Raw genomic sequence first — 20,713 nt, 5'->3', positions numbered from 1 at the left:
AAATTCTCATAAAAAGACCAGACTTAATGGTCTGACTGAGACTAGAAGAATCCCCACGGTCATAGTCCCCAAACCTTCTGTTGGCCCAGGATAGGAACCATTCCCGAAGACAACTCATCAGGCATGGAAGGGACTGGACAATTGGTTGGAGAGAGATGCTGGTGAGGAGTGAGCTACCTGTACCAGGTGGACACTTGAGACTGTGTTGGCATCTCCTGTCTGGAGGGGAGATGGGAGAGTAGAGAGGGTTAGAAACTGGCAAAACGGTCACAAAAGGAGAGACTGGAAGGAGGGAGCGGGCTGACTCAGTAGAGGGAGAGTAAATGGGAGTATGTAGTAAGGTGTATATAAATTTATATGTGAAAGACTGACTTGATTTGTAAACTTTCACTTAAAGCACAATAAAAATTATTTAAAAAAAAAAGCTCCTTGGAAGAAAGACCTGGCAATCTATTTCCAAAATATCAGCCACTGAAAAATCCTATGGGGTGTAGTACTACTCTGACACACATGGGGTTGCCATGAGTTGGAACTGGCACAATGACAAGTGGTAGGTGTTGGTTCAATAGAGTAAGGGTATTTAAAAGCATGGGCTTAGGTACGATAGGTAAGGGAGTACGTACAGGTAGGGAAGAGTTCTCTGTTACATCCAGTGTCTCCTGCACCAAAATGTTTTTGGTTGTTTTGTGTTGTTAAATTACCAAGGCCTTTCTGCTCTTGATTTAGTCAGAAGCCTATACATCATATTTCATCATCACAGTATTCTAACTACGCGAGGACATTGATGGAAGCCATAGTAATATTAATTGCTGTTATTTATTGAACATGTTGCCAAGTGTTTTTCAAAGTATTTTGTTTGTTGTCTCTAATTTTCTTAACAGCCTGAAGAGCTAAATAATATTATTCCAGTTTGACATATGAGGAAAATGAGGCAAAATGAGACCAAATAGCTTTTCTGAGGTCACAAGGCCAATAATGGCAAAACAAGGATTTGAACTCAAGGCTGTCTGTGTGCAGCATCTGCTTTTCCACCTTGATGAAGCTAAGCAGGTCAAGGCGGGAAAGGGCAAGCGTTTGCTGAGCGAGGAGAACAGGGAAATACAAAGAGGAAGAAAGGAAAAACTGCTTGGAGAGGAGGAGCCTCGTCTGAATCACATCTATATGACACCCATTTCCTAGATCAGAATCTCAAAAAATGTTTAGTGAATGCAGATGTGGTTATAACCAACGAGTCAGATTCGCTCTCTGGCACTCTTTGACACTACTAGCGTACCTATCTCCTCATTACAAAAGGAAGGACTTTGTGCCCCTCACTCCCTGCCTCTTACCACTTTCTCTGCCACCACATGGCAGTATGGGTGTGGGGTGTTCTTTTTTTTTTTCTTTTATTGTGCTTTAGGTGAAAGTTTGCAGACCAAATTAGTTTCTCATTAAACAATCAATACACACACACACACACAAAAATTACCACCACAAAATGGAGGACAACCACACAATACTGGGAATCATGGCCTAACCAAGTCGACACATATTTTTTGGGGGACATAATTCAACCCATGACAGCACCCCACTTTTCTCCTGCTCCATCGGGGATTCTCTGTTGTGTTCCCTGTCAGGGCAGTCATTGGTGGTAACCAGGCACCATCTAGTTCTTCTAGTCTCAGGCTGATGGAGTCCCTGGTTTATGTGACCCTTTCTTTCTCTTGGGCTCATATTTTCCTGGTGTCTTTGGTGTTCTTCATTCTTCTTTGCTCCAGGTGGGTTGAGACCAATTGATGCATCTTAGATGGCCACTTGCTAGTGTTTAAGACTCCAGATGCCACTCACCAAAGTGGAATGCAGACGTTTTCTTAATACACTTTGTTATGTCAATTAGCCTATATGTCCCCTGAAACCATGGTCTCCAGACCCCTGCCCCGGCTACTCTGTCCCTCTAAGTGTTTGGTTGTATTTAGGAAACTTCTTAGCTTTTGCATTAGTCCAGCTGTGCTGACTTTCCCTCTATTGCGTGTTGCCCTTCCCTTCTCCTAAAATAATTCTTATCTACTATCTAGTTAGTGAATACCCTTCTCCCCGCCTCCCCACCCTCGTGACCATCAAAGAATGTTTTCTTCTGTGTTTAAACCTTTTCTTGAGGTTTTATTATAGTGGTCTCATATGGTATTTGTCCTTTCGCAACCAATTCCACTCAGCATAATGCCTCTAGATTCCTCCATATTATGAGATGTTTCACAGATTCATCATTTTTCTTTATCGTTTAATAGTATTCCATTGTCAGGATATACCATAATTTGTTTATCCATTCATCCATTGATGGGCACCTTGGTTGCTTCCATCTTTTTGCTATTGTAAACAGTGGTGCAATGAACGTAGGTGTGCATACACGTATTTGCATGAAGGCTCTTGTTTCTCTAGGATATATTCCAAAGAGTGGGATTGCTGGATCGTATGGTACTTCTATTTCTAGCTTTCTAAGGAAGCACCAAATTGACTTCCAAAATGGCTGTACCATTTTACATTTCCACCAGCAGTGTTAAAGTGTTCCAGTCTCTGCACAACACCTCCAGCATTTATTATTTTGTTTTTTGGATTAATGTCAGCCTTGTTGGGGTAGGATGATATCTCATTGTAGTCTTGGTTTGCATTTCTCTAATGGCTAATGATTGTGAGCATTTTCTCACGTATTTGTTAGCCACCTGAATGTCTTCTTCGGTGAAGTGGCTGTTCATATCCTCTGCCAATTTTTAAATTGGGTTATTTGTCTTTATGTTGTTGAGGTTTTGCAGTATCTTGGAGGTTTCAGAGATCAGACATTGACTGGATTTGTCAAAGTCAAAAATTTTTTCCCAGTCCAAAGGTTCCTTTTTACTCTTTGGTGAAGTCTTTTGATGAGCCTAAGTGTTTGATTTTTAGGAGTTCCCAGTTATCTAGTTTCTTTTCTGGTGTTTGTGCATTGTTAGTAATGTTTTGTATATTGTTTATGCCATGTTTTAGAGCACCTAGCATTGTCCCTATTTTTCTTCCATGATCTTTATCATTTTAGATTTTATTTTTAGGTCTCTGATCTATTTTCAGTTACTTTTTGTGCACAGTGTGAGGTATATGTCTTCTTTCATTTTTTTGCAGGTGGATATCCAGTTATGCCAGCACCATTTGTTAAAAAGACTGTCTTTTCCTCATTTAACGGACTTTGGGCCTTTGTCCAATATCAGCTGCTTGTATACAGATGAATTTATGTCTGGATTCTCAATTCTGGTCCATTGGTCTAATGTATCTGGTATTGTACCAGTACCAAGCTGTTTTGACTACTGTGGTGGTATAGTAAGTCCTAAAATCAGGCCTTGGTGATAGAAACAATACCGGAGATCAAATAATAGAATTTTGCAAGACCAACGACTTCTTCATTGCAAATACCTTCTTTCACCAACATGAATGGTGACTATATATGTGGACCTCACCAGATGGAACACACAGAAATCAAATTGACTACATTTGTGGAAAGAGACGATGGAAAAGCTCAATATCATCAGTCAGAACAAGGCCGGGGGCTAAGTGTGGAACAGACCATCAATTGCTCATATGCAAGTTCAAATTAAAACTGAAGAAAATCAGAGCAAGTCCACGAGAGCCAAATTATGACCTTGAGTATATCCCACCTGAATTTAGAGACCACCTGAAGAATAGATTTGACGCATTGAACACCAGTGACCGAAGACCAGATGAATTGTGGAATGACATCAAGGACATCATACATGAAGAAAGCAAGAGGTCACTGAAAAGACAGGAAAGAAAGAAAAGGCCAAGATGGGTGTCAGAGGAGACTCTGAAACTTGCTCTCGAACGTCGAGCAGCTAAAACAAAAGGAAGAATTGATGAAGTAAAAGAAGTAAACAGCAGACTTCAAATGATGTCTCGAGAAGACAAAGTAAAGTATTATAATGACACGTGCACAGAGTTGGAGATGGAAAACCAAAAGGGAAGAACATGTTAAGCATTTCTCAAGCTGAAAGAACTGAAGAAAAAATTCAAGCCTTGAGTTGCAATAGTGAAGGATTCTATGGTGAAAATATTAAATGACACAAGAAGCATCAAAAGAAGATGGAAAGAATACACAGAGTCATTATACCAAAAAGAATTAGTCGATGTTCAACCATTTAAAGAGGTGGAATATGATCAGGAACCAATGGTACTGAAGGAAGAAGTCCAAGGTGCTCTGAAGGGATTGGTGGAAAACAAGGCTCCAGGAATTGATGGAATATTAATTGAGATGTTTCAACAAACAGATGCAGCACTGGAGGTGTTCACTCGCCTATGCCAAGAAATATGGAAGACAGCTTCCTGGCCAACTGACTGGAAGAGATCCATATTTATGCCTATTCCCAAGAAGGTGATCCAACCGAATGTGGAAATTGTAGAACAATATCATTAATATCACACGCAAGCAAAATTTTGCTGAAGATCATTCAAAAATGGCTGCAGCAGTATATCGACAAGGAACTGCCAGAAATTCGGGCTGGTTTCAGAACAGGATGTGGAACCAGGGATATCATTGCTGATGTCAGATGGATCCTGGCTGAAAGCAGAGAATACCAGAAGGATGTTTACCTGTGTTTTATTGATTATGCAAAGGCATTTAACTGTGTGGATCATAAAAAATTATGGATAACATTGCGAAGAATGGAATTCCAGAACACTTAATTGTGCTCATGAGGAACCTTTACATAGATCAAGAGGCAGTTGTTCGGATAGAACAAGAGGATACCGATTGGTTTAAGGTCAGGAAAGGCACGCGTCAGGGTTGTATTCTCTCACCATACCTATTCAATCTGTATGCTGAGCAAATAATATGAGAAGCTGGACTGTCTGAAGAAGAACGGGGTTGGAGGAAGACTCGTTAACAACCTGCGTTATGCAGGTGACACAATCCTGTTCGCTGTAAGTGAAGAGGACTTGAAGCATTTACTAATGAAGATCAAAGACCACGGCCTTTAGTACGGATTACACCTCAACATAAAGAAAACAAAAATCCTCACAACTGGACCAATGAGCAACATCATGATAAACGGAGAAAAGATTGAAGTTGTCAAAGATTTCATTTTACCTGGATCCACAATCAACAGCCATGGAAGCAGCAGTCAAGAAATCAAAAGGTGCATTGCATTGGGTACATCTGCTGCAAAGGACCTCTTCAAAGTGTTGAAGAGCAAAGATGTCACCCTGAAGACTAAGGTGCGCCTGACCGAAGCCATGGTATTTTCAATCACATCATATGCATGTGAAAGCTGGACAATGAATAAGGAAGACCGAAGAACAACTGATGCCTTTGAATTGTGGTGTTGGCGAAGAATAGTGAATATACCATGGACTGCCAGAAGGATGAACAAATCTGTCTTGGAAGGAGTAAAGCCAGAATGCTCCTTAGAGGCAAGGATGGCGAGACTGTGTCTTACATACTTTGGACATGTTGTCAGGAGGGATCAGTCCCTGGAGAAGGACATCATGCTTGGCAGAGCACAGGGTCAGCAGAAAACAGGAAGACCCTCAACAAGGTGGATTGACACAGTGGCTGCAACAATGAGCTCAAGCATAACAATGATTGTAAGGATGGCGGAGGGCGAGGCCGTGTTTCGTTCCGTTGTGCATAAGGTCGCTATGAGTTGGAACCGACTCAATGGCACCTAACAACAACAACAACAACAAAATCAGGTAGTGTGAGGTCTCCCACTTCATTCTTCTTTTTTAGTAATGCTTTACTTATTCGGGCCTCTTCTGTTTCCACATGAAGTTGGTAATTTGTTTCTCCATCTCATTAAAAAATGCCAGTGGAATGTGGATCAGCATTGCATTGTATCTGTAGATCGCTTTGGGTAGAACAGACATTTTCACAATGTTGAGTCTTCCTATCCATAAGCAAGGTACTTTTTCCACTTACGTAGGTCTCTTTTGTTTTCTTGCAGTAATGTCTTGTAGTTTTCTTTGTATAGGTCTTTTACATCTCTGGTTAGATTTATTCCTAAGTATTTATGATGGTCTTCCTCTTTTCCGCTCACCGTTTACTTTACGAAACATGATGTCATTCTCCAGGGACTGATCTCTCCTGATAACGTGTCCAAACTATGTGTGACAAAGTCTCCCCATCCTCACTTCTAAGGAGCATTCTGGCTTAACACCAGCCTTGTTGCGATGAGATGGTATCTCACTGTAGTTTTGATTTGCATTTCTCTAATGGCTGATGATTGTGAGCATTTTCTCATGTATCTGTTAGCCGCCTGAATGTCTTCTTTGGTAAAGTGCCTGTTCATATCCTTTGCCCATTTTATAATTGAGTTATTGGTCTCCTTCCAAGACAGATTTGTTTCTTCTCTGGCAGTCCACAGTACATTCGATATTCTTTGGCAACACCATAATTCAGATGTATCAATTCTTCTTTGATCTTCCTTATTCTTCGTCCAGCTCTCACATGCATATGACGTGACTGAAAACAGTATGGCTTGGGTGAGGCATACCTTAGTCCTCAAAGTGACATCTTTGCTTTTTAATACTTTAAAGAGGTTTTTTGCAGCAGATTTGCCCAATGCAATACTTGTTTGATTTCTGGGCTGCTGCTTCCACGGGTGTTAACTGTTGATCCAAGTAAAATGGAATCCTTGACAACTTCAGTCTTTGCTCCTTAGTCTTAGGTTACGTGGCTGCTCACACACTGGTCACAAAGATGACCATGAAATACTTGGTGATGTGTGAAAACTCTAATCACAAATTCAACAATAAAAAATTCTTCCCTAAGAGATAAATCCCCAACTAAAGCCAGCAGACCAATGTTCCACGATTAGACCTGCATTAGCGTTTATACACCCTCTGCCCACCATCCTGCCTTCCCCTCAGCTGGCAGGCACAGTCCTCCTCTGTCCCCTGTCCTGTGCTCCTGGGCTCTGAGGGTGGGCATAAGGCTCAGGCCCAGCCAACCCACATGCAGCCCACCCCAGGCTATAGCACCTGGTAGCAGGACGAGCATACCATCCGGTCTGGCCAGAGTTCCCTGGAGTTCTGGAATGCTGGACAGGCAGGGCCTCTTGCTCCCCTGCCAGGCCTGTGAGCAGCGGAACCCAGCCTGGATCTAGCACAGTCACTGGGCACCGATGGGGAGAGGCACACAGAGCTGCAACAGGAGGCCAGGCCCTGATATCCCTGGACCCCACCATCTGCAACTAGAGTGGCCTCGCCAATACACAACCCAACAATATTCTTATTTTACTGCTGAAATTCCTCTACAACATGCCATCATTCCTGCTGCATTTTCTTTTGTGAAAAGGGAAGAGCTGTCACAATCTCGTGGTCCAAAGGGCAGGCAGTCACCAACTCACAGCTACCTTATCTCATTCTGTCACTTCAGTTACACAATAATTACCACCGAGTACCTACACCCAGGCCAGGACACTCTGCTGAGTTCCACATGTATCCATCTGCCTACGCAACATCTCTGTTGGACTGTCACACCTGCTTCTCAAACAACATCCCCAAACAGAGTTCACGTTCTCCCTCCTGCGCCTGGACTCACTCCATGGTGTCCAAGCTTGGTAAACCACACCCCGCCATCCTGACGTGGGTCGGAGATTGAGGGGTCATCCCTGACCACCTCCTTCCTGCTCACCCAAAGCAGGCTTTCCACCTGTCAAAACTGTCCAGGTGATGAGAGACAAGAAGGAACAGGCTGCCCCATGTGCAGCGTCTGGCTCAGGCCCAGCCCAGAGCCAGCCCAGGAAGGGCCAGGGGACAGAGCTGGACTCACAGGCAACACCTTGCTGGGTAGGTCTAAGAGGCTCATGGTGGCCTAAGGAGCCAAGGGTCGGAGGACCAAGGCCTGGCCTCTACTCTCAGCCCAGATCCTGCCCACCCTACTCACACAAAGGGCTTCACGTTTGGACAGGTGGACAAACCTAGCTCCAACAGTCATCACACTCCTTCTTCAAGGCAGAGGAGGAGCCGCATTTAGGGTGGGGTCCAGTGTGCAACAAATGCTCAGCTGATGTCCACTGTGATTACTGCTCTGGTGGACCACTACTGCTTCAGCCAGCACTCCGCTCCCCCCCACCCATCCCCTGCACAACACTTCCTCCCTGGACACCAGGTGGGCAGGAGTCAGGTAAACCACAACCAAAAAGAGCCCCAAGATCCTTGGCAAATGGTGCAATCACCATCAAAAATCGAGGCCTACTTTTCAGTTTAGTTTTGTTCACAGTACCTTTAACAGGAAAGAGGTAGGCAAAGACGCAAGGATACCAAGGAAATTAAGCAGTGAAAAATGAACATGAAAACCTGTTCTGAGAGCTGGGCTTCTTGTAGTTGCCAACCCTTCCCCACCCAAGAAAGCAAACACACAGAGTGGAGGGGAACCAGCGTGGCTGTGAGCCCCGGGACTCACCTCCTCTAGATGCCGGGTTCTCCTCCTCTCTGCCTTCGCATGGATCGCTTTAGGCGATGGTTTCCACGTTACTGCTTCTTGTTAGCTGCTTCACTCTGTACTCAGGTTCTGCACGTCTGCTCCTTCCTTCGGTCCCTGGCTTTTTTCCCATTTTCTAGAATGGAAATGGGCACCTGTTACTTCATTTCATGCTATTTATGTCGGATCGCATACAATCCCGTAAGTACATTTTTACCAGTGATTGCCAGTATTCACAGGAGTAAACAGCCAACCAGAAATACTAGTCAAAAGCAAAATGTAAGTATCTATATACAGACACATAAATATAATTTTTCCTAATCTGCTGCACAGAGTTATCAAAAATAATATTTTAAAAGAACTATATAAGGAATTGACTTCAAAGGTCCCTGGGTGGTGTAAATGGTTTGTGTTCAGCTAAAGGTTGGCGGTTCAAACACACCCTGTGGCGCTGCAGAGGAATGGCCTGGCAATCTGCTTCCACAAAGATTACAGGCAAGAAAACCCTATAAGGCAGTTGTATTTTGTAGCACGTGGGGCTGTCTGGGATTGGAACAGACTCGACAGCAGCGTGTTTGGTTTTCTTGGTAGGTCTTTACTTGAACCAAAAGAAACACCTCCAACTGTTGTTGTCAGGTGCCGTCGAGTTGGCTCTGACTCCTAGCAACCCCACGTACAACAGAACAGAACACTGCCTGGTCCTGTGCCATTCTCAGGATCGTTGTTACGCTTGAGTCCACTGTTTCAGCCACTGTGTCAGTCCATCTCATTGAGGGTCTTCCTATTTTTCACTGACTCTCTATGTTACCAAGCATGATGTCCTTCTCAGGGACTGATCCCTCCAGATAACATGTTCAAAGTATGTGAGATGTAGTGTCGCCATCCTTGCTTCTAAGGAGCATTCTAGTTGTACTTCTTCCAAGACAGATTTGTTCGTTCTTTCGGCAGTCTGTGGTACATTCTTCGCCAACACCACAATTCAAAGGTGTCAATTCTTCAGTTTTCCTTATTCACTGTCCAGCTTTGACTGAAAACACCATGGCTTGGGTCAGGCACACCCTAGTCTTCAAGGTGACATACCTGCTTTTCAACACCTTAAAGGGGTTGTTTGCAGCAGATCTGCCCAATGCAATGCATCTTTTGATTTCTCGACTGCTGCTTCCATGGGTGCTGACTGTGGATGCAAGCAAAACAAAATCCTCGACAACTTCCATCTTTTCTCCATTTATCATGATGTTGCTCATTGGTCCAGTTGTGAGGATTTTTGTTTTCTTTACGTTGAGGTGTAATCCATACTGAAGGCTGTGGTCTTTGATCTTCATCTGTAAGTGCTTCAAGTCCTCTTCACGTTCAGCAAGCAAGGCTGTGTCATCTGCATAATGCAGTCTTCCTTCAATCTTGATGCCCCGTTTTCCTTCATAGAGTCCAGCTTCTCGGATTACTTGCTCAGTGTACAGACTGAATAGGTATGGTGAGAGGATACAACCCTGACACACACCTTTCCTGACTTTAAACCACACAGTATCCCCTTGTTCTGTTCAAATGACTGCCTCTTGATTTACATATAGGTTCCTCATGAGCACAATCAAGTGTTCGGGAATTCCCATTCTTTGCAGTGTTATCTGTAATTTGTTAGTATCCACACAGTTTAACGCCTTTGCATAGTCAGTAAAACACAGGTGACCATCCTTCTGGTACTCTGTGCTTTCAGCCAGGCTCCATCTGACACCAGCGATGACATCCCTGGTTCCGCGTCCCCCTCTGAAGCGGGCTCGAACTCCTGGCAGTTCCCTGGCGATACACTGCTGCAGCTGCTTTTGAATGATCTTCAGCAAAAGTTTACTTGTGTGTGATACTGTTTGATAATTTCTGCATTCGGTTAGATCACCTTTCTTGGGAATAAGCACAAATATGGATTTCTTCCAGTGGTTGTCCAGGTAGCTGTCTTCCAAATTTCTTGGCACAGACGAGGGAGCACCTCCAGTGCTACGTCCGTTTGTTGAAACATCTCAGTTGATATTCTGTCAATTCTTGGAGCCTTATTTTTCACCAATGCTTTCAGGGCAGCTTGGACCTCTTCCTTCAGTGCCATCGGTTCCTGATCATATGCTGCCTCCTGAAATGGTTGAACTTCAACCAATTCTTCTTGGTATAGTGACTCTGTGTATTCCTTCCATCTTCTCTTGATGCTTCCTGCGTCGTTCGATGTTTTCCCTGTAGGATCCTCACCACTGCAACTCGAGGCTTGAATTTTTCCTATAGTTCTTTCAGCTTGAGAAACACCGAGCGTGTTCTTCCCCTTTGGTTTTCTATCTCCAGTTCTTTGCACATGTTGTTATAACACTTTGTCTTCTCAAGACGCCCTTTGGGATCTTCTGTTCAGCTCTTTTACTTCATTATTTCTTCATTTTGCTTTAGCTACTCAACGTCCAAGAGCAAAATTTCAGAGTCTCTTCTGACATCCATTTTGGTCTCTTCTTTTTTGTCTTTTTAATGACTTCTTGCTTTCTTCATGTACAATGTCACTGACATCATTCAACGACTTATCTGGTCTTTGGTAATTAGTGTTCAACACTTCAAATCTATTCTTGAGATGGTCTCTAAATTCAGGTGGGATATACTCAAGGTCATACTTTGGCTCTCATGGACTTGTTCTAATTTTCTTCAGTTTCAACTTGAACACTTGCATATAAGTAACTGACGGTGTGTGTTCCACAGTTGGTCCCTGGCCTTGTTCTGACTGATACGGAGCTTTTTCATCGTCTCTTTCCACAGATGTGGTCAATTTGATTTCTGTGTATTCCATCTGGCAAGGTCCATGTGTATAGTTGCCATTTATGTTGGTGAAAAAAGGTATTTCCAATGAAGAAGTCATTGGAAAATTCTATTACGTGATCTCCAGCATCTTTCTATCACCAAGGCACTATTTTCCAACTACGGATCCTCCCTCTTTGTTTCCAACTTTCACATTCCAGTCACCAGTAATTATCAATGCATCCTGATTACACGTTCGATCAATTTCAGACTGTAGCAGCTGGTAAAATCTTCAATTTCTTCATCTTTGGGCTTGGTGGTTGATGCGTAAATTTGAATAACAGTTGTACTAACTGGTCTTCCTTGTAGGTGTATGGATATTATGCTATCACTGATAGTGATGAACTTCAGGATAGATCTCGAAATGTTCTTTTTGACAATGAACCCAACGCCATTCCTCTTCAAGTTGTCATTCCCGGCATAGCATACCATATGACTGTTCGATTCAATATGGTCAACAGCAGTCCATTTCAGCTCAGTAATGCCTAGGATGTCGATGTTCATGCATTCCATTTCATTTCTGATAATTTCCAATCTTCCTAGATTCATACTTTGTACATTCCATGCTCTGATTATTAATGGATTTTTGCAACTATTTTTTCTCATTCTGAGTCATGCCGCATCAACAAATGAAGATCCTGAAAGCTTGACTCCATCCATGTCATTAAAGTTGACTATACTTTGAGGAGGTAGCTCTTCCTCAGTCATGTTCTGAGTGCCTTGAAATCTGAGGGGCTCATTTTCTGGCACTATGTCAGACAATGCTCCACTAGTATTCATAAGGTTTTCGCTGGCCAATTTTTTTAAGAAGGAGACTGCCAGGTCCTTCTTCCTCGTTTGCCTTAGTCTGGAAGCTCTGCTGAAACCTGTCCACCACGGGTAATCCTGCTGGTATGTGCAATATCGGTGACATAGGTTCCAGTATCACAGCAACACGCAAGTCCCCACAGTACAACAAAATGACAGACAGGTGGGGCAACATTTCAAACTACCTATCAGTTAAAATGGAGCCCTGGTGGCACAATGGTTAAACGCTCAGCTGCTAACCAAAAGGTCGGTGTTTCGAACCTCCCAGCAGCAATTTGGGAGAAAGATGTGGGTGTGTGCTTCCATAAAGATTACAGCCTTAGAAACTCTGTGGGGCAGTTCTACTCTGTCCTATATAGTTGGTATGAGTCAGAATTGACTGGAGAGCAACGGGTTTGGTTTTTTGGTTTATCAGTTAAAAGGAGAGATGGATTTTGTTCTTCAAAGAAAAAAAAGTACTCATCACAACCAAAAGATAAACGTGCCAGCCAAAATTAATATGCAGGCCTCTGAGAGAAGAGACAAGACCCCTCATCCATCTCTGCTGCACATCCCTCCTGGGTCTGTCCCTGGGCTCAGCCACAGCCAGGAGGGAACCCATGGCTCCTTTATGGAACAGAGGATGGATCCAGAAGAATCCTATTCTGGATATCCTCAGGCTGTGTGTGTGTATGCGTGTGTGTGCGTGTGTGTATGTGTGTATTTGAGCAGGGTTTGATACAGGTGTCCTCAAACCCTGCAAAAGCACACAACTGCCCGTACAGACCAACCCCTGCTTCCTGGCGGTGGGTGGGGCCAGCTGCTGGGGCCTCTGGGGACAGCTGGACAGGTGTACTGTAGGTGCAGGAAAAGCTCACTCAAAAGTAAGTTCACACAGGCAAACGTGGTGGATCTGGGAGAGGGCAAATGCTGACGACAACTAGGAAGCAGTGTCAAATTGTCCCTTTGCTCCCTGAAACTTCGTAACAGAATGAAGCTGAGGTAAAACAGACCAGGGGCCTCAAAGAGACAGTGTTACATCCAGCGGGCTACACGCATAGCAGGAGAATGGCTGGAGTCTGTGAGTTGGAATCCACTCGACGGCAACTTTTTTTTTTTTTTTTTAATGAGGAATTGACTGTTTTTCCTATGGCTACAATATACTTATTACAAAGTATGATTAAAGGTAAATTTAATCAATTTACATGCATTGAAACAAGAGAAAAAAAAAAAAACCCAGCTATTTAAAGTTTAAGTCACACTCACCTGTAAGTGGCAGCCTAGAATCGCATACTACATTTTGAAAGCCTGTGGAGGGAAGCAGAGAGTGACGTTACCATCTACAACACTGAGCTGAAGGGCCTACTCCACCACGACACCACGGGCCATGGACATCGCAGGCCCACAAGGACGTGCAATCCACACTGTATTTGCCCCGCCCCCCAGATTAGCAGCTTCAGCTTTGTTGATTTAAACAGGTCTGTTCGTGTACTTTCTTAAAACCACCAAAAGAAAAAGAAAAATTAATGACAGTGAAAAACTAGGGTCCAACACAGAGAAATGGGTAGGTCTCATTACCATCACTGCGGGTCTAAGCCCAGCCCCGAGGTATGAGACACATGGACAGGAGCGGACACAGCTCTCTGGAGTGGCAAGAGACACCCAGGGCTACAGAAACTAAAGGAGACAAGGAAGGATCTTCCAGAAAGTCAGAGAGAAAAATGCAGGCAAGAGAAAGCACCACTCGTAGCACTGTAGACCCCCCTGAATTTGAATTTCTCATCTCCAAAACTGTAAAAGAATGCATTTCTCTGTTTTAAACCTACCCGCTTTGTGGTATTTTGTTATGGCAGTCCCAGGAGACTGAGAGAGACACGAAGACAGTAAGGCAGAATAAAGGAAGGGGGAGAGGAACAGCTGCCATCTTAGGATGGGTAAGAGCTTCTGCACACACCTCAGGGAGCAGCTGAGTTATCTGGGGAGGAATGCTCCAGACAGGAGATCAGCAAGAGCAAAGGCCCTGAGGCAGCCAAGGCTCAGCACCATCAAGGGACATAGTGAGGCCAGGGTGGCTGAGCAAAGGCAGGCCAGGAGAGGAGGCCACAAAGTCATTCTACCCATCATCTGAGGCCTGGGGATTTCTTCTCAGCATGAAGACATTACGGGAGGGTATCCTAGCAGGGCAATGAAGTGACCAGACTTCATTTTTTACAAAGAATCATTGCAACACTTAAACAGAAGAAACACTCGGTGCCAAATGATCTAAGAACCACTTAGAAAAGAGAAAGGTAATTTCTCTTCCCTTAATTTTTTTAAAGGGTTAGGCACAAAATCATATACATTCTTATTCTTAGTTAAGGAGCCCTAGTGGTACAGTCATTCTGTACCACTTGACTCGAAGGCACTAGGTTTTTTTTTGGGTAGCGGTACAGTGGTAATATGCTCGCTCAGCTGCTAACCAAAAGGTCAGCGGTGTGAACCCACCAGCTGCTCCGTGGGAGAAAGATGAGGTAGTCTGTTTCTGTAAAGATCACAGCCTTGGAAACCCCATAGGGGCAGTTCTAATCTGTCCTGCAGGGTCGCTATGAGTCAGAATCTGCAATGCAGCTGGGATCAGTAAGTAAAACTCTTAGCAAATGGTGCAGAAAGAAGCTTCCTTCACTGGATAAAAGTTCTGTATTTGAAAGAAATACTAACACAAATACACACATAAAGACTTACACATCATGAATATTCAAAGGAGCTTTATTCAAATAGCCAAAAGGGAGAAACAATGCAAATGCCCAGCAAAAGCCCAACAGGTGCTCCACCCACCCAGGCAAACTACTGACAGTGCAACAGTACAGGAGTGTGATGCGAAGGGAAAGAAGCCAGACACTGCTTCCACTGGACATGAAATTCAGCAAAACTCCACTGAGTGAAAGCAGCTTACGGAGCAGTGGTGGCCAGGGCCTGGGCTGAGGGGAAAGGGCCTGGGCTGAGGGGAAGGGGCCTGACAGCAGCTTATGGAGTAGTGGTGGCCAGGGCCTGGGCTGAGAGGAAGGGGCCTGACAGCAGCTTATGGAGTAGTGGTGGCCAGGGCCTGGGCTGAGGGGAAGGCCTGACGGCAGCTTACGGAGCAGTGGTGGCCAGGGCCTGGGCTGAGGGGAAGGGGCCTGACGGCAGCTTACGGAGTAGTGGTGGCCAGGGCCTGGGCTGAGGGGAACGGGCCTGACAGCAGCTTATGGAGTAGTGGTGGCCAGGGCCTGGGCTGAGGGGAAAGGGCCTGGGCTGAGGGGAAAGGGCCTGGGCTGAGGGGAAGGGGCCTGACGGCAGCTTACGGAGTAGTGGTGGCCAGGGCCTGGGCTGAGGGGAAGGCCTGACGGCAGCTTACGGAGCAGTGGTGGCCAGGGCCTGGGCTGAGGGGAAGGGGCCTGACGGCAGCTTACGGAGTAGTGGTGGCCAGGGCCTGGGCTGAGGGGAAGGGGCCTGACAGCAGCTTATGGAGTAGTGGTGGCCAGGGCCTGGGCTGAGGGGAAAGGGCCTGGGCTGAGGGGAAGGGGCCTGACGGCAGCTTATGGAGCAGTGGTGGCCAGGGCCTGGGCTGAGGGGAAGGGGCCTGACAGCAGCTTATGGAGTAGTGGTGGCCAGGGCCTGGGCTGAGGGGAAGGGGCCTGACGGCAGCTTACGGAGCAGTGGTGGCCAGGGCCTGGGCTGAGGGGAAGGGGCCTGACGGCAGCTTACGGAGCAGTGGTGGCCAGGGCCTGGGCTGAGGGGAAGGGGCCTGACGGCAGCTTACGGAGCAGTGGTGGCCAGGGCCTGGGCTGAGGGGAAAGGGCCTGACAGCAGCTTATGGAGCAGTGGTGGCCAGGGCCTGGGCTGACGGGAAAGGGCCTGGGCTGAGGGGAAGGGGCCTGACGGCAGCTTATGGAGTAGTGGTGGCCAGGGCCTGGGCTGAGGGGAAAGGGCCTGGGCTGAGGGGAAGGGGCCTGACGGCAGCTTACGGAGCAGTGGTGGCCAGGGCCTGGGCTGAGGGGAAGGGGCCTGACGGCAGCTTACGGAGCAGTGGTGGCCAGGGCCTGGGCTGAGGGGAAGGGGCCTGACAGCAGCTTACGGAGCAGTGGTGGCCAGGGCCTGGGCTGAGGGGAAGGGGCCTGACGGCAGCTTACGGAGCAGTGGTGGCCAGGGCCTGGGCTGAGGGGAAGGGGCCTGACAGCAGCTTACGGAGCAGTGGTGGCCAGGGCCTGGGCTGAGGGGAAAGGGCCTGGGCTGAGGGGAAGGGGCCTGACGGCAGCTTACGGAGCAGTGGTGGCCAGGGCCTGGGCTGAGGGGAAGGGGCCTGACAGCAGCTTATGGAGTAGTGGTGGCCAGGGCCTGGGCTGAGGGGAAGGGGCCTGACAGCAGCTTACGGAGCAGTGGTGGCCAGGGCCTGGGCTGAGGGGAAGGGGCCTGACGGCAGCTTACGGAGTAGTGGTGGCCAAGGCTTGGGCTGAGGGGAAGGGGCCTGACGGCAGCTTACGGAGCAGTGGTGGCCAGGGCCTGGGCTGAGGAGAAGGGGCCTGACGGCAGCTTACGGAGTAGTGGTGGCCAGGGCCTGGGCTGAGTAGAAGGGGCCTGACGGCAGCTTACGGAGCAGTGGTGGCCAGGGCCTGGGCTGAGGGGAAGGGGCCTGACAGCAGCAAAGGAGCATGAGGGGAGTTTCTAGAGTGATGGAATGGTCCATAACATGAGTGTGGTAGTAGTTAAGGACTATAGGTATTTGTCAAAATACTTCAAATTGTACACTAAAATTGGTGAGCTTTGTTGCTGTTAGCTGCCCTTGAGTCAGCCCGACTCATGGGGACCCCATGCACAATGGAATGAATTGGTGCCCAGTCCTGCACCATCCCCATGATCGGCTGTGGACTGGACCGTTGTGATCCATAGGGTTTTCACTGGATAATTTTCCGAAGTAGATCGCCAGGCCTTTCTTCCTAGTCCATCCTGGTCCAGAAGCTCTGCTGAACCTGTCCAGCATCACAGCAACACACAAGCCTCCCCTGACAGATGGGTGGTGGCTGTGCGCGAGGTGTGCTAGCCAGGAACAGAACCTGGGTCTCCCATATGGGAGGGGAGAACTCCACCTGAACCATCACTGTCCACACTGGTGAACTTTAATGTAAATGATACCTCTGGATGCCTCCCGTTGCTCCCTCCTTCTCTCCCTCACAGGGGCCCTGGTGGCATGGTCGTTAAACACTCAGCTGCTAACTGAAAGGTGGGCGTTCAAACCCTACAGCCGCTCCGTGGGAGAAAGATGTGGCGGTCTGTTTCCATAAATATTTTCAGCCTTGGAAACCCTCTGGGGCTGTTATATTCTGTCCTGTGGGGTCACTATGAGTCAGAATCAACTCAACGGTGGCAAGTTTGGTTTTGGTTTGGTTCTCCCCCATATAGCCTGTTGAGCCAGGTCCTGTCCCCTCTTCCTGCAAACACCTCATCCTGAGTCTGTCTTCTATGACCGCCTAGAACACCTGCACCAGTCTACCACCCCCTCCATTTCACATTTTAGAACTGCAATCAGAGGCCCCTTCTCTGTGTAGGCCCTCCTGAGGCTCTGAGGGCTGCCACGGCACAGGACTCGCCCTTCACCTCCCCGCCAGCACTCAGTCTTCTCCCAGTCCCCTGAGCTGGTTAATATGGGGCCTTCCCACCTCTCAGCCACAGGGAACCAGCCTTGGGCCCTTCCTCTCCCTGGCCCCAGGCTCTTTCTGCCCTGCCATTAGGAATAAGATCCCCAGAGAGGCCTCCAGAACTTGGAGTTTCTACCATCTTCAACGATACCCGTGTCTCTGCACCCACGTGAGCTTAGGCAGGGCCATGTCTGTCCCTCACCGCTGGTCACCCACACCCAACAGAGCACCCATGCAAGAGCCGGCGCCCATGCCAGAGCTACTGCGCAGTAAATAAATACCAGATGAATCAGAACCAGAGACATCTCTGCCTCCCTTCAACTACTGTGGAGCCCTAGTGGCAGAGGCTAAGAGCTCCACTGCTAACCAAAAGTTCAGCAGTTTGAATCTACCAGCCGCTCTTTGGAAACCCTACGGGGCAGTTCTACCCTGTCCCGTAGGGTCATGATGAGTTAGAATCGACTCAGTGGCAATGAGTTTGGTTTCGGATTTGGTTCAATTCTGTGGAAAACCTACTCTATTTTCATACAGAAACTATCAGACTACAGAGAGCGGCCCAGTCCCAAGTGCCCTTTTTTATGAACGTGGCCCGCTGCGCCCATGGCTGTGGCCTTAGATGACATTCAGGGTCCCTACTCATGCAGCCGGAGTAACCAGGTGAAGCCGCCCAGCAACTGTACCGCCCCGCCCTATTCGATCTGTCTTCTCCCACCGTCTTAGTTCCCTAGTGATGCTCCAATAAAAATGCCACAAATGGGTGACTTTAACGAACAGAAACTGATTTTCTCACAGTTCAGAGGCTGGAAGCTGGAATTCAGGGCACTGGCTGTAGGGGAAGGCTCCCTGTGCCCCCTCTGGGGGAGGGTCTTTTTCTCTTTTCAGCTTCTGTTCCTGGTTCTCTGGCAATCTTCTGTGCTGTCTATGTTCCCCCACCTGAGCTGGCTTCTCTCTGTCCTAATCTGCTCCTTTTATATCTTGAAAGTGATTGGCTTTAAGTCACACCCTATGCTGCTACGGCTTCCGTAACACAAGAAAGAAAACCCTACACTCAGATGGAATCGCATCCAGTTACGGGGTGAGGAGCCCAATACATATTTCAGGGGAGACACAATTCAATCTAACACCCGCCAACCATGAGAAGCGGGGTCACTTCTGCACTCTCAGTGCCCATCACACTTCCGCACACAGCAGGTGCTCAATAAAAGTCTACCTCACACAGTTCTACTCTTTAAATCCTATTTTGTGAGGGGGTGTCTGTCTTGTGCGCTGTGGCCTTTCCCACAGGGCCTGCCCTGCCCCTGGACCCCCACCTCCTGGGCCCCCAGGGCTCTTGCCCCGCCCCCCGGCCCCCGCTTTTCTCCATAGCACCCAGCACCTGCTCACACAACTTACCACGGGCACTCTCTGTGTCTGTCTCCCATGACAAGGTGACAGGGTCTCAGGTTTTGTTGACAGGTGTAGCCCAAGCACCCACAAGAGCGCCTGTGCGTAACGGGCACTGACGAGGTCTTTGTTAACAAATGACAAGTGGCTTGATCACCACGTGTTTTATGGGCTGGAGAGGACAACTGCTTTAACCTGAGTGTCACTAAAGGTACCTCAATAAGGACACTAGGCAGGACTTGTCCACTGACTGATTTTTCTTTTAAGGAAGCATATGTCCTAGTGGCACAGTGGTTAAGTGATATGGCTGCTAACCTTGGAAACCCTATGGGGCAGTTCTACTCTGTCCTATCAGGTCACTGAGCTGGAATCAACTCGATGCCAATGGGAGGTGCACATACATTCTAAGCCGCCAGGAAGTCCCTCACCCAGACGGACTGGGAGGTCAGCCAGTACCCTTCCTGCCTGCTCAGGTGGATCTGACGCTGAAGATGAGTTTTAGCCTCATGAAGATAAACAGAGCCCATATCGTGAACGTCCCCTGCTTTTTCCAGCTGGGATACTGAAAAGGGGTCAAGTTTAGGAGGAAAAGATAAACTTTAAATCGTTTTGTACGTGGCTATACGGTATCACCTTGAAAGTTTCTTATAAAAAAAATATATAAAATAATGCTGAGTGAAATTAGTCAGTTGCAAAAGGACAAATATTGTATAAGACCACTATTATAAGAACTTGGGAAATAGTTTAAACTGAGAAGAAAACATTCTTTTGTGGTTACGAGAGCGGGGAGGGAGGGAGGGTGGGACGGGGCATTCACTAATAGTAGATAGGAACTATTTTAGGTGAAGGGAAAGAAAACACACAATACAGGAGAGGTCAGCACAACTGGACTAAACCAAGAGCAAAGAAGTTTCCTGAATAAACTGAATGCTTCGAAGGCCAGAGTAGCACGGGCAGGGGTTTGGGGACCATGGTTCCAGGGGGCATCTAAGTCAAATGGCATAATAAAATCTATTAAGAAAACATTCTGCATTCCACTTTGGAGAGTGGCGTCTTGTGTCTTAAACGCTAGCAAGCGGCCACCTAAGATGCAGCAATTGGTCTCAACCCACCTGGATCAAAGGAGAGTGAAGAACGCCAAGGACACCAGGCGATTACAGCCCAAGAGACAGAAAGGGCCACATGAACCAGAGGCTACATCATCCTGAGACCAGAAGAACTAGATGGTGCCCGGCTACAACCGATGACTGCCCTGATGGGGAACATAACAGAGAAGCCCTGAGGGAGCAGGAGAGCACTGGGGTGCAGACCCCAAATTCTCATAAAAAGACCAGACTTAATGGTCTGACTGAGGCTAGAAGGACCACAGTGGTCTTGGCCCCCAGACCTTCTGTTGGCCCAGGACAGGAACCATTCCCGAAGCCAACTCTTCAGACAGGGATCGGACCGGACAATGGGTTGGAAAGGGATGTTGGTGAGGAGTGAGCTTCTTGGATCAGGTGGACACTTGAGACTATGTTGGCATCTCCTGCCTGGAGGGGAGATGAGAGGGTACAGAGAGTTAGAAGCTGATGAAATGGACACGAAAAGAGAGAGTGGAGGGAGGGAGGGGTCTGTCTCATTAGGGGGAGAGTAATTGGGA

The 20,713-nt window shown here is 47.2% G+C and overlaps 1 protein-coding gene across 4 annotated transcripts in view; it reads right to left on the bottom strand.

The window, feature by feature from the left end:
* PCGF3 (polycomb group ring finger 3) overlaps positions 1 to 20,713 on the bottom strand; it is a 92,046-nt gene that overhangs the window by 48,650 nt on the left and 22,683 nt on the right. For all 4 annotated transcript variants that reach the window (XM_064286098.1, XM_023549723.2, XM_023549724.2 and 1 more), the window contains 2 exons: positions 13,304 to 13,345; positions 8,420 to 8,573 (listed from right to left, as the gene is read on the bottom strand). The gene's annotated coding sequence lies outside the window, so the exon portion shown is untranslated. The remainder of the gene's footprint in view (positions 1 to 8,419; positions 8,574 to 13,303; positions 13,346 to 20,713) is intronic.

The sequence above is a fragment of the Loxodonta africana genome, chromosome 5 (genome assembly GCF_030014295.1).
Source record: "Loxodonta africana isolate mLoxAfr1 chromosome 5, mLoxAfr1.hap2, whole genome shotgun sequence".
Lineage (NCBI taxonomy): Eukaryota > Metazoa > Chordata > Mammalia > Proboscidea > Elephantidae > Loxodonta > Loxodonta africana.
This window is presented reverse-complemented; position numbering and strand designations above follow the sequence as displayed.